Raw genomic sequence first — 8,805 nt, forward strand, 5'->3', positions numbered from 1 at the left:
AGAAATTGATGATGACCTTTCCTTCTGCGAATGGGTCTCTAAACATATCCAGCTCTTTTATAGCATGGATGGAATTAAGAGTACAAGAATAATCCTCTTTATGGTTACTATGTGGGGATTATGGGTAGCTCGTAATAATAGGGTTTATAGGCACTACTACAGAAATGTCATTTAATAGCATTTTTTTAACAGCGCTTTTACCTCTTCCGCTATCAAAATTATATAAAATAACATATTATAGCGCTTATATAAAAAACACTGTCTTATGTACATCGTGTGTACACAATATTCCAACGCTCAAGTCATATGCGCTCTCAAATTACTGCTATTATAACTTATAAGGCTTCTAAAAAAAATTGCTATTAAAACGTATAGGAGAAAAAAAACATTAATTAAAAAAAAAAAACCGCATTTTATCCTTTCCTGTTCTCTTCACTCTAAGCCTCAAGACCCTAATTGAGCGAGACCAGCCTAAATCAATCACACGGCGGCGATTACGGTGGTGGCGATTTCCTTCAGATGGCGGCCTTTCCTCCGCCCGACGGTTCTTCTTCTCATGGCGAAAGAGAATTTCAAGGTAATCCATCCATAAAATGTTCGATTTCTGTTGATTTTATGTTTGGTTGTTCGTAATTTGTGTTTTAAGTGTTGGATTATTGTTAATTAGTTTTCTTGAATGGTTTTGTGGTGAAAGGGGTTTGCATTCGATTGGGATTGGTTTAATTTGTGATTTAGGGTTTTGTTCCTCTGAATTGGTTCACGTATGTAGTGAGTATTTAGATTGTAATTGGGTTTTGATTCTCTATTTTGATAATAGGTTGTTGGATTATTTGGATTTCATTATTGCACTAGAGTATTACATTTGCTGGAATTGTGGAAAACTACAGTAGGAAGGGGCTGATGATAAACTTGGTCTTAACATTACACTTGCACAAGGATGCGTGCAATTGTATTTCCAGTAAATTAAGACCTAGGGGGCTACCGAATCATAAAAAGCTGGATTTTGACATCAGAAAACCCCTTTTTTTTACATATATTTTATTTTGCAATTAAAGATATCCCTACCAGAAAAAAAAACATACTCTTTAATGCAAGCCTTAATTTTAAGTTAGGCCATACTGTAATTTGAACATCCTATTTTGCATATATGTAGTCCAGTTGAAATGCTATTTTCAGTAAGAACAAGAGAGTCGTTGCTTGTACTTGGTAGGATTGCTTTTCCCGTTCACTAATGACGCCCCATATTGTTGCAATTGAAAAATAAGATGAGGGAGAGGACGTAGTTCGGGGCGAGGGAAAAGGAGGAGTTCAGTTGATTGAGCCAAAAAAAGAGACATAAGATTTACATGCAAAATCATGATTACAGGCAACACTGGTTTGTAAACTTTTGTCACTGGAATATGGCTAAAGCTGTAATCATATAAAATAAACTATGACTGATGCTTCTCTTCACAAAATAGCCATGTTAGTTCCTCATAAGTCACAACAATCCTTTTAAAAGATAGTACATATCTAAATTTCATTTCATTTTATTTGCTAAAAATTCTGGAGCTCTGCTGACGGACCCGTTCTATAAATTGTTTTCTCTTGCTCTATATCTGAGGTGATTGTGCTGCAGGTGATGGCTTCCATGTGCTCAAAACTACCCTTCATTAGCAATGCAATTAAGAAAGCTACAGGCTGCAGTAAGTCCTCAGGGCCCTTTACTGAGCTTTTGTAGCGGTTGTGCCGACTGTGGTAATACACTGACCCCCTTTCCCCTCTTTTTAATAACGTTAGCATGTTTAATTCACTATGTTCTTTGTCTGCTTGTACTTTTTGCTGCAGAAGAGAATTATATTGCTATAGGCAACAAACACAACATTAAGTTTTTGGCTATTGAGTATACACAACATTAAGTTTTTGGCTATATCTTCAAATGTGACTATTTCATTTGTAAGAAAACATTTTACCAACTGGAAGTGAGATATATATTTGTTTAGGATGCTTATCACTTTATCTTACTAGTCTCAATTCTCCTTAGACGACGATGCACAATCGTATTTCAAGTGTTTCAAGAATATGTTCTGAGATTTTAATTTATTTATTTTTGGTTATAATTAATTTGATCTGATTTTAATTTTAGTTAAACTTGATGGGTTAGTAATTTGGTTTTAAACTTATCTGATTATGTGATTCAATGCTATTTTGTCGAGTAAATATGTTTTTGATTGTTTGGTCGAATGAGTATGATTCAATTCGGTCAACAGGTGACCAATTTTGACTGATTCTGGTTGTATTTAAAGGAATTGGAATTAGGCGGAGAGAGATATAGGTTTTCGGTTAGTTAGAGCTTAATTAATGGAAGTTAGCTCCACTTTTTGCCTTAAAAAGTAGATCATAGGATTCAGAGAAAGATTTTATCAAGAACTTTAATTGGATATGCCAATTAACTTTTATCAGGAACTATTAATATCGAACCAGAACTGCTGTTTTATCAGAACTATTTTATCAGGAAATTTTTATTCAAACCTTACTGTTTTGACCTTGTGTAATGATTTGGAATGGGCCTGTTGATTTCAAAACTAGAACAACTGCTGTAGATGAATTTCTTGCACTGGTTTAGTAGACATACTATCATCCTCTTCACAGTAGGCTAAAACTAGATAGAAGCTATGATATCTTGTGGATCCCCATCTCAACTTTTGGAAAATGGAGCAATAATGTAGTTACAATCTTCAATATTTTATCAAACTCCTTGTTGAGGTACTCAATTCGACAACCATGGTCAGTCAGCTCAAAGACGATTAACTATACAAAAAAGGAATGGCAAATCGATGAAATTCCCAGTATGGTTGTCTTATACCCTACAGGAACAATAACCAATATAAATGCAACTGATATGATATGGATCTGGGGTAAGCATACCCCTTCTCAGGTTCAAGAGAAAAGGAGTTGCGGAGAACAGAAAAATGGAATCTGAGCCTCTTACTGGATAGTATCAACCTCTTTTTCCCATGTAGGTATGATCTTTGTTCTAGCATTTTAAAATCTTCTCTGTTATAGTTGCAATAAACTTGTGCACTGGTCATGATCTCACAATAATGTCAGGTAGAAAAGGGAAGAACACTTTGCATTTACGGAAGTAGTAAACTTGAGTCGGTAAGAGAGTTCAACGCTGAGATTAAAAACACTAAAAGCTTAGTTGCACAACTTTCAGGTGGTTTATGTTGGAAAAAAGGTCAAAGTGTACTAGTAAGAAACATAGTCTCTTCCACAGAGAAAGAGAAGCTAAGCCACTCTCTTGCTTTGACTAAGATATCTTTATTTTTGAGGCGGCTTGAGAGTATCAGACAGTCCAATACTCGGGTTTTGATTTTGGTTTTGTTATTTTCTTTTCAACTTTCTCTAATTAATAGATTTTGTTTTATCTTTTCCTATTGATAGGTGACATGTAAGGACACAATTTTGCTTGTCTTATCGTGGTCAGAAGCGACTAAATGACAACGAATATCTCAGAAACAGTCAGAGATTGTGATGGAATGAGGTATGTTTGCTCACATACTCTTTAAACTCTACCATGGTATTTGTGTTGCAACTAATCGAGTTATGTTTGCATACATACTCTTTAAACTCCAAGTGCTCTTACATTTGTATTACAACTGAGTTAAGTTTGCTTACATACTATTTAAACCCTGAGTGTCCCAAGCAGAAAATATAATATATTTCCTACCTTCCTGGTATTGATTATTCACTTCCCTAACTTGCATTTTACAATTCCAAGTCATGATAAGATTTTTTTAGTTGTCTGCATTGTACTCTTTTTTTTCCATGTATTTGTGTGATTGGTTTTATATGGTTGTTAGTGCTTTGTCGGCTGAAAAATTGAGATTTATGGGCATTGAGTATGCTTCTTATTATTTTAGGTCAACATATCATCTTTCCGCAGCTTTTCTTTTAGATAGTAAAATATGAGGATACATTTTCAATATTTTATCTAAGCATGTGGTATTAAACCAGCCTTGTAATATCTCTCTACATTGTTGTTGCTGATGCTCGTTAATTCTTGGCACTTGGTGCTCAAGAACATTGTTCAATTCTCTATTACAATTAAACTCTTAACAACTTCAATTGTCCAATCTACACTTAACATCTTCAACTGTCCAATCTCTCCTACTGCTGCTGCATTCTTATTTTGTTTGTGTTTCTCCTTTTCCACCTTCTGTTATACTGATTCTTTGTATGCATTACGACCGACGATTGACCGGTGGTAAAGCCTCTTTTTTCCTGTGGTTGGGGGACTTTGGGGAACTTTGGCTAATGAAGGTTTCAGGCGGCGAGAGTGAATTAATCTAGACGAACTTTTGTTAATTTATTTTTCAAAAGAGTTCTTATATTAATGCTAAATCCTTTGTATTTAATTTTTTTTCTCCTCCTATATTTGTATGAGTATCTTATACCCTGTTGTTTCGCAATACTTTTCAGATTGGCAGTTTCCAATTTATGACCAAGAGTAGATGGACAAAGTAAAAACTCACTGGATCTATTGGTTATGTTTTTTCGTCAGCGCCTGAGTTCACGCTCCATATAGATGCAGCTTGGCAGAAAAAATTCAAAAGAGAAGGTTATGGTTGGGTTGTGGCGGGTAGCATATCTCGTCTTCATATAGGAATGGGGTGCTCTGATTTTGGTTCTACAGATTCCGCTACTCATGCAGAGGCCTTTGCTTGTAGTGCTTGCCTTTCTTGGGCTTCAGCTAGAGGTTTTGCTAATATAGTCATCTTCACGGATTCTTTTAATTTTGTTTCTATGTTGCAAGGGAAATCATTGCAGGATATTGGGCTCAAGTGGACGATTCAACAGCTTGTGAGCAAAGGTGGAGGTTTTCAATCATGTGTGATTTTACAAGGTTGATAGGGAGATAATTGCAGATGCTCATCAGAAATCTCAGCTTGGCCTACATCTAGTAATTTCTTCTTCAAATGTGTTATAGCTTAGTTTAGTTTTCTGTTCATTTCTTCTTATGTCAAAAAAAAAATAAATAAATAAATTTGTAAGTTTTCGGTTGGACTAGGAAATACAATTTTATGTTTAAAATTTGTAAAGCATGTAAATTCTTGATTTTAGTGGGAGCTTTTAGTCATTAAACTCTTGATTAGGTCTACATTCCTTTAAGGTTAAAACAACCGGATTATAACTAATAAGGTTGAATAATTTGTAAATTGTTGGAACCTTTAATTAGTTGATGCAAATGTTTATGTGGTGCATGATTTTTCTACTAACTTGCTATGTGGGCCATTAATTGATAAATGAATGGGTGAATGGTATATTGTAAATGTACTGTTTTGTAGGTTATGGAAAGTGACTAGTATGGCCCAAATAGGATAGAAAATATGGTCTGCGTAACATTAATTTGAATGTAAAATTGGTCTAATGCACCAAAGTTTTTATTTTAAATATGGTCTGCGTACCATCAAATAGTTGTAATTAGTTTTAATTATAGCATATCCTATTTGAAGAAAATGGAGCCTCCCATGATGAAATTCAAGACAGAGTTTCCAATCCATTTTCAAAGACGGAGTTTGAAGTTGAAGCTTCAAGATGAAGTCGGGCCATACTAGATCACATTTAAATCTTATGCATGCTTGAAGTTATTTATTGCTTTAAATATGTCTTAATTATGCATGAGATTATGGCTTGATTATGTTGCATGATTAAGGATTTTAGTTCACTCAAAATCTAACCAACATAGTAAGATCCTCAAGTTCCAAACTTTAAAAATTGAGTTAAAAGGTGCCATGCCAAAATAACACTTACTTGGATAACCTTTACATCAATCTAAGTAATAGTTTTCCGCCATAGAGAGGTGTTACTTGTTGATCCTAAAGGGGTAAGGTACACAAATAATTGTGAGTACATGTTAGTTTTGGTGAAACTCAATGATATAAGTAAGGAGTCATTTTATGTCGTCGCAAATGAGATAGGTTTATGTTTCTGCCATCTCTTGCAAAAATGATGTTTACCAGATGCTGAAACATAGCAGGCGCATTTTTTTAGGCCAAACGGGATGACCTTGTAACAATACAACCCTTGTTCTATAACAAAGGAAGTTTTCTCCTAATCTTCTGGCCATAGAGGATTTGATGGAATGCTGAGTACGCGTCCATGAAGCTCACAATAGCGAGGCCAGCTGTGGAGTCTACGAGCCAGTCAATTTTGGGCAGGGGAAAACTATCCTTGGGGAATGAATTGTTCAATTCTGTATAATCAACACACATTCTCCACGTTCCATTTGGTTTTGGGACGAGAACTACATTAGCCACCCAATTAGGATACTGACTTGGCCGAATGAAGGTTGCTTCCATAAGCTTTTACACTTCCGATGCGGCAACCTGGTTTCTTGCTTCACCATGGCTTCTCTTCTTCTAACGAACAACTTTCATATTTCCATCCACATTTAACTTGTGTACTGCAACCGCTGGATCAATCCCAGGAATTTGTTCGACCGTGAAAGAAAAAATATCATTGTACTCTTGTAGCAAGTGTACTAATTCCATTATCATTGGATCGTTAGGAGGAATTCCTATTGGAACTGTTCGAGTCATCCTTTCAAGATCTAGAACCACATCATAATGTGCCCCTACAGGCTCAGGGCGCTTATATGCGTTAGGAGCCGTTGACATTTTCAAATGGTATCGCTTCTCTCTTTCCCTTCTCCCGGCTTTGGCGTTTGCGACTGACTTCTTTGGCATCCGTCCCCCAGGCTGTTGGGTCGAGTGCGCTGAGACAGAGGTCTTTTGCTAATTGCGGATTTCCATAAGTAGTGCAAATGCCTTCATTATCTCCCACAAATGGGGGACGACTACAACTCTGATGTAGTTCAAGGTTGACCGTCCCAAAGGCTCCCTTTTTCAACCCGCGCATAAAGTTATCAAATGCTACTATGTCTGGAAAATCTAGGATTTGGCCAGCTTCCAAGTTGAAGCGCTTTACATAGCTTCTCAATGACTCCTCGTGCCCTTAATGTATGTGTCCTAAATGCATACTCGTCTTTTTCTCCTCCTTGTGATCCATGAATCGAGAGGGAAAGAGGATTTCTAATTCCTTGATGAAAGTTATGGACCCAATTGGCAGCCTTTCAAACCATTTGGACGCGACTCCTCTCAATGTAGCTGGAAAATATTTACAACATGTGGTTTCATTTGTCCCTTGCACATACATGTGATGTTGGTATGCCACCAAATGCATATCAGGGTCCGTAGTAGCGTTGTAAGTGTCTATTTTTGGGGTTTTCACTTTTGGCTCTTTTGGTGCAGACATGATATGACCACAGAAGCGAGATGCGTGCCCCATAGTTATGGGCAGGTCTCCATGCTGGATATGATGTACCGATCCGTGCCATCGTCCATGGCTTCCTAGGCGTCCTTCTTTCACATGGTAACTGGGAAATTCAAGTGAGGGGCCTAACATAAGAGTTGATTCTGTATGTAACACCTCATTCGGCACCGGATCTCTCACGGCAGGATTGAGAGACATCTCCTCTTCGTCTTCCCTGATATTGGTTTCTAGCGCACTTTGCTCTACTCGTCCCGACTCTGGGCCGACTTCATTAAAAGATCTTGTAATTTCTTATTGGAGGGTATGTTGTAACTACACTTGCCATTCTGTAGTGGTATTTTGGAGAAGGTCGTGTAGCATGTGTTGTAGTGATCATACTGAAGTAGGTTGGCTTATCGCTGCATCAACAGGTGTCGTAGCTACGCGATCCTCTTCTCTTGGAGCACCTTCTGTTGCAAGATGGAAATCTACCATGATAATGTACCTCCCCACAGACGACGCCAAATGATGTGGGAAATTTTGTTAATGCTGACGTGTCACCCTTTCCACGGAGGTATCAGGTATGCGCTGGCACAATCTTCTTACGACCTGCAAAACAAGAATATTCCCATAGGAATATTCCCTCCGATGCCTAAGTAAGTATTTTCTAAAGCGAGAAAGTATTTCTTGAGACAAGGTAGAGAAAAATTATTAAGGTAGGTGAGAATGAATTGAATGTCCTTTCACCTTGGGATTTGGACTTTAATAAGGCCAGGGTTTTGGGATTTGTTCCCAAAATCTAGCTATCTGATTGGTTAACTTTCTTGATGAGGACATGTGTCCTTATTAGGTATTTGGATAGAGGACTTAGTGGGCCTCTTATGTTGGGCCTTCAACTCCACATTCTCTTTCTTGGTTTAATTGCATGGTCTGTACTTTATACAAAACAAATCACACTTATGCGTAGTTGATACCACGTGTTGCGTTACGATTGGCCCAGGGTGTAGTGTTTATGCCACATCAAAAGCCATAAAAATCTATTGCTAGAAAACGATGAGCCTGTGACATACAAACAAGCTATGACGAGCCCTAGCCCCAAGAAATGTCTAGAAGCCATGCAATCTGAAATAGACACCGTCTTTGAAAACCAAGTATAAGATTTGGTCGATTTTCCAGATAGCTACCAAGCTATAGGAAGCAAATGGGTTTTCAAGTTGAAAAAATGACAAGGATGGGAAATTGGAAGTTTTTCAGAGCTAGATTGGATGCAAAAGGACATAGGAAAGTCCACAACATGGATTATGATGAAACCTTTTCTCCAGTTACAATGGTAAAGTTTATTCGGATCATTTTAGCAATTGTTGTATACTTGGATTATGAAATATGGAATTAAGATGGATGTCAAAACTGCCTTCTTAAACGACATTTTAACATAAACTGTCCTTATGACACATCCAATGGGTTTTGAGGATCTAAAGAATGCTAAAAAGGTATGCAAGCTTAAGAAAT

At 37.1% G+C, this 8,805-nt stretch overlaps 1 long non-coding RNA gene across 1 annotated transcript; it reads left to right on the forward strand.

Annotated features, from left to right (window-relative positions):
* Positions 1-242: 242 nt before the first annotated feature.
* On the forward strand, positions 243-5,021 carry LOC110789666 (uncharacterized). Its single transcript, XR_002533650.2, has 5 exons — positions 243-577; positions 1,619-1,737; positions 2,903-3,002; positions 3,427-3,526; positions 4,465-5,021. It is a non-coding gene; the product is annotated as an uncharacterized lncRNA (long non-coding RNA).
* Positions 5,022-8,805: the final 3,784 nt, after the last annotated feature.

The sequence above is a fragment of the Spinacia oleracea genome, chromosome 6, assembly GCF_020520425.1.
Source record: "Spinacia oleracea cultivar Varoflay chromosome 6, BTI_SOV_V1, whole genome shotgun sequence".
Taxonomy (NCBI): Eukaryota; Viridiplantae; Streptophyta; class Magnoliopsida; order Caryophyllales; family Amaranthaceae; genus Spinacia; species Spinacia oleracea.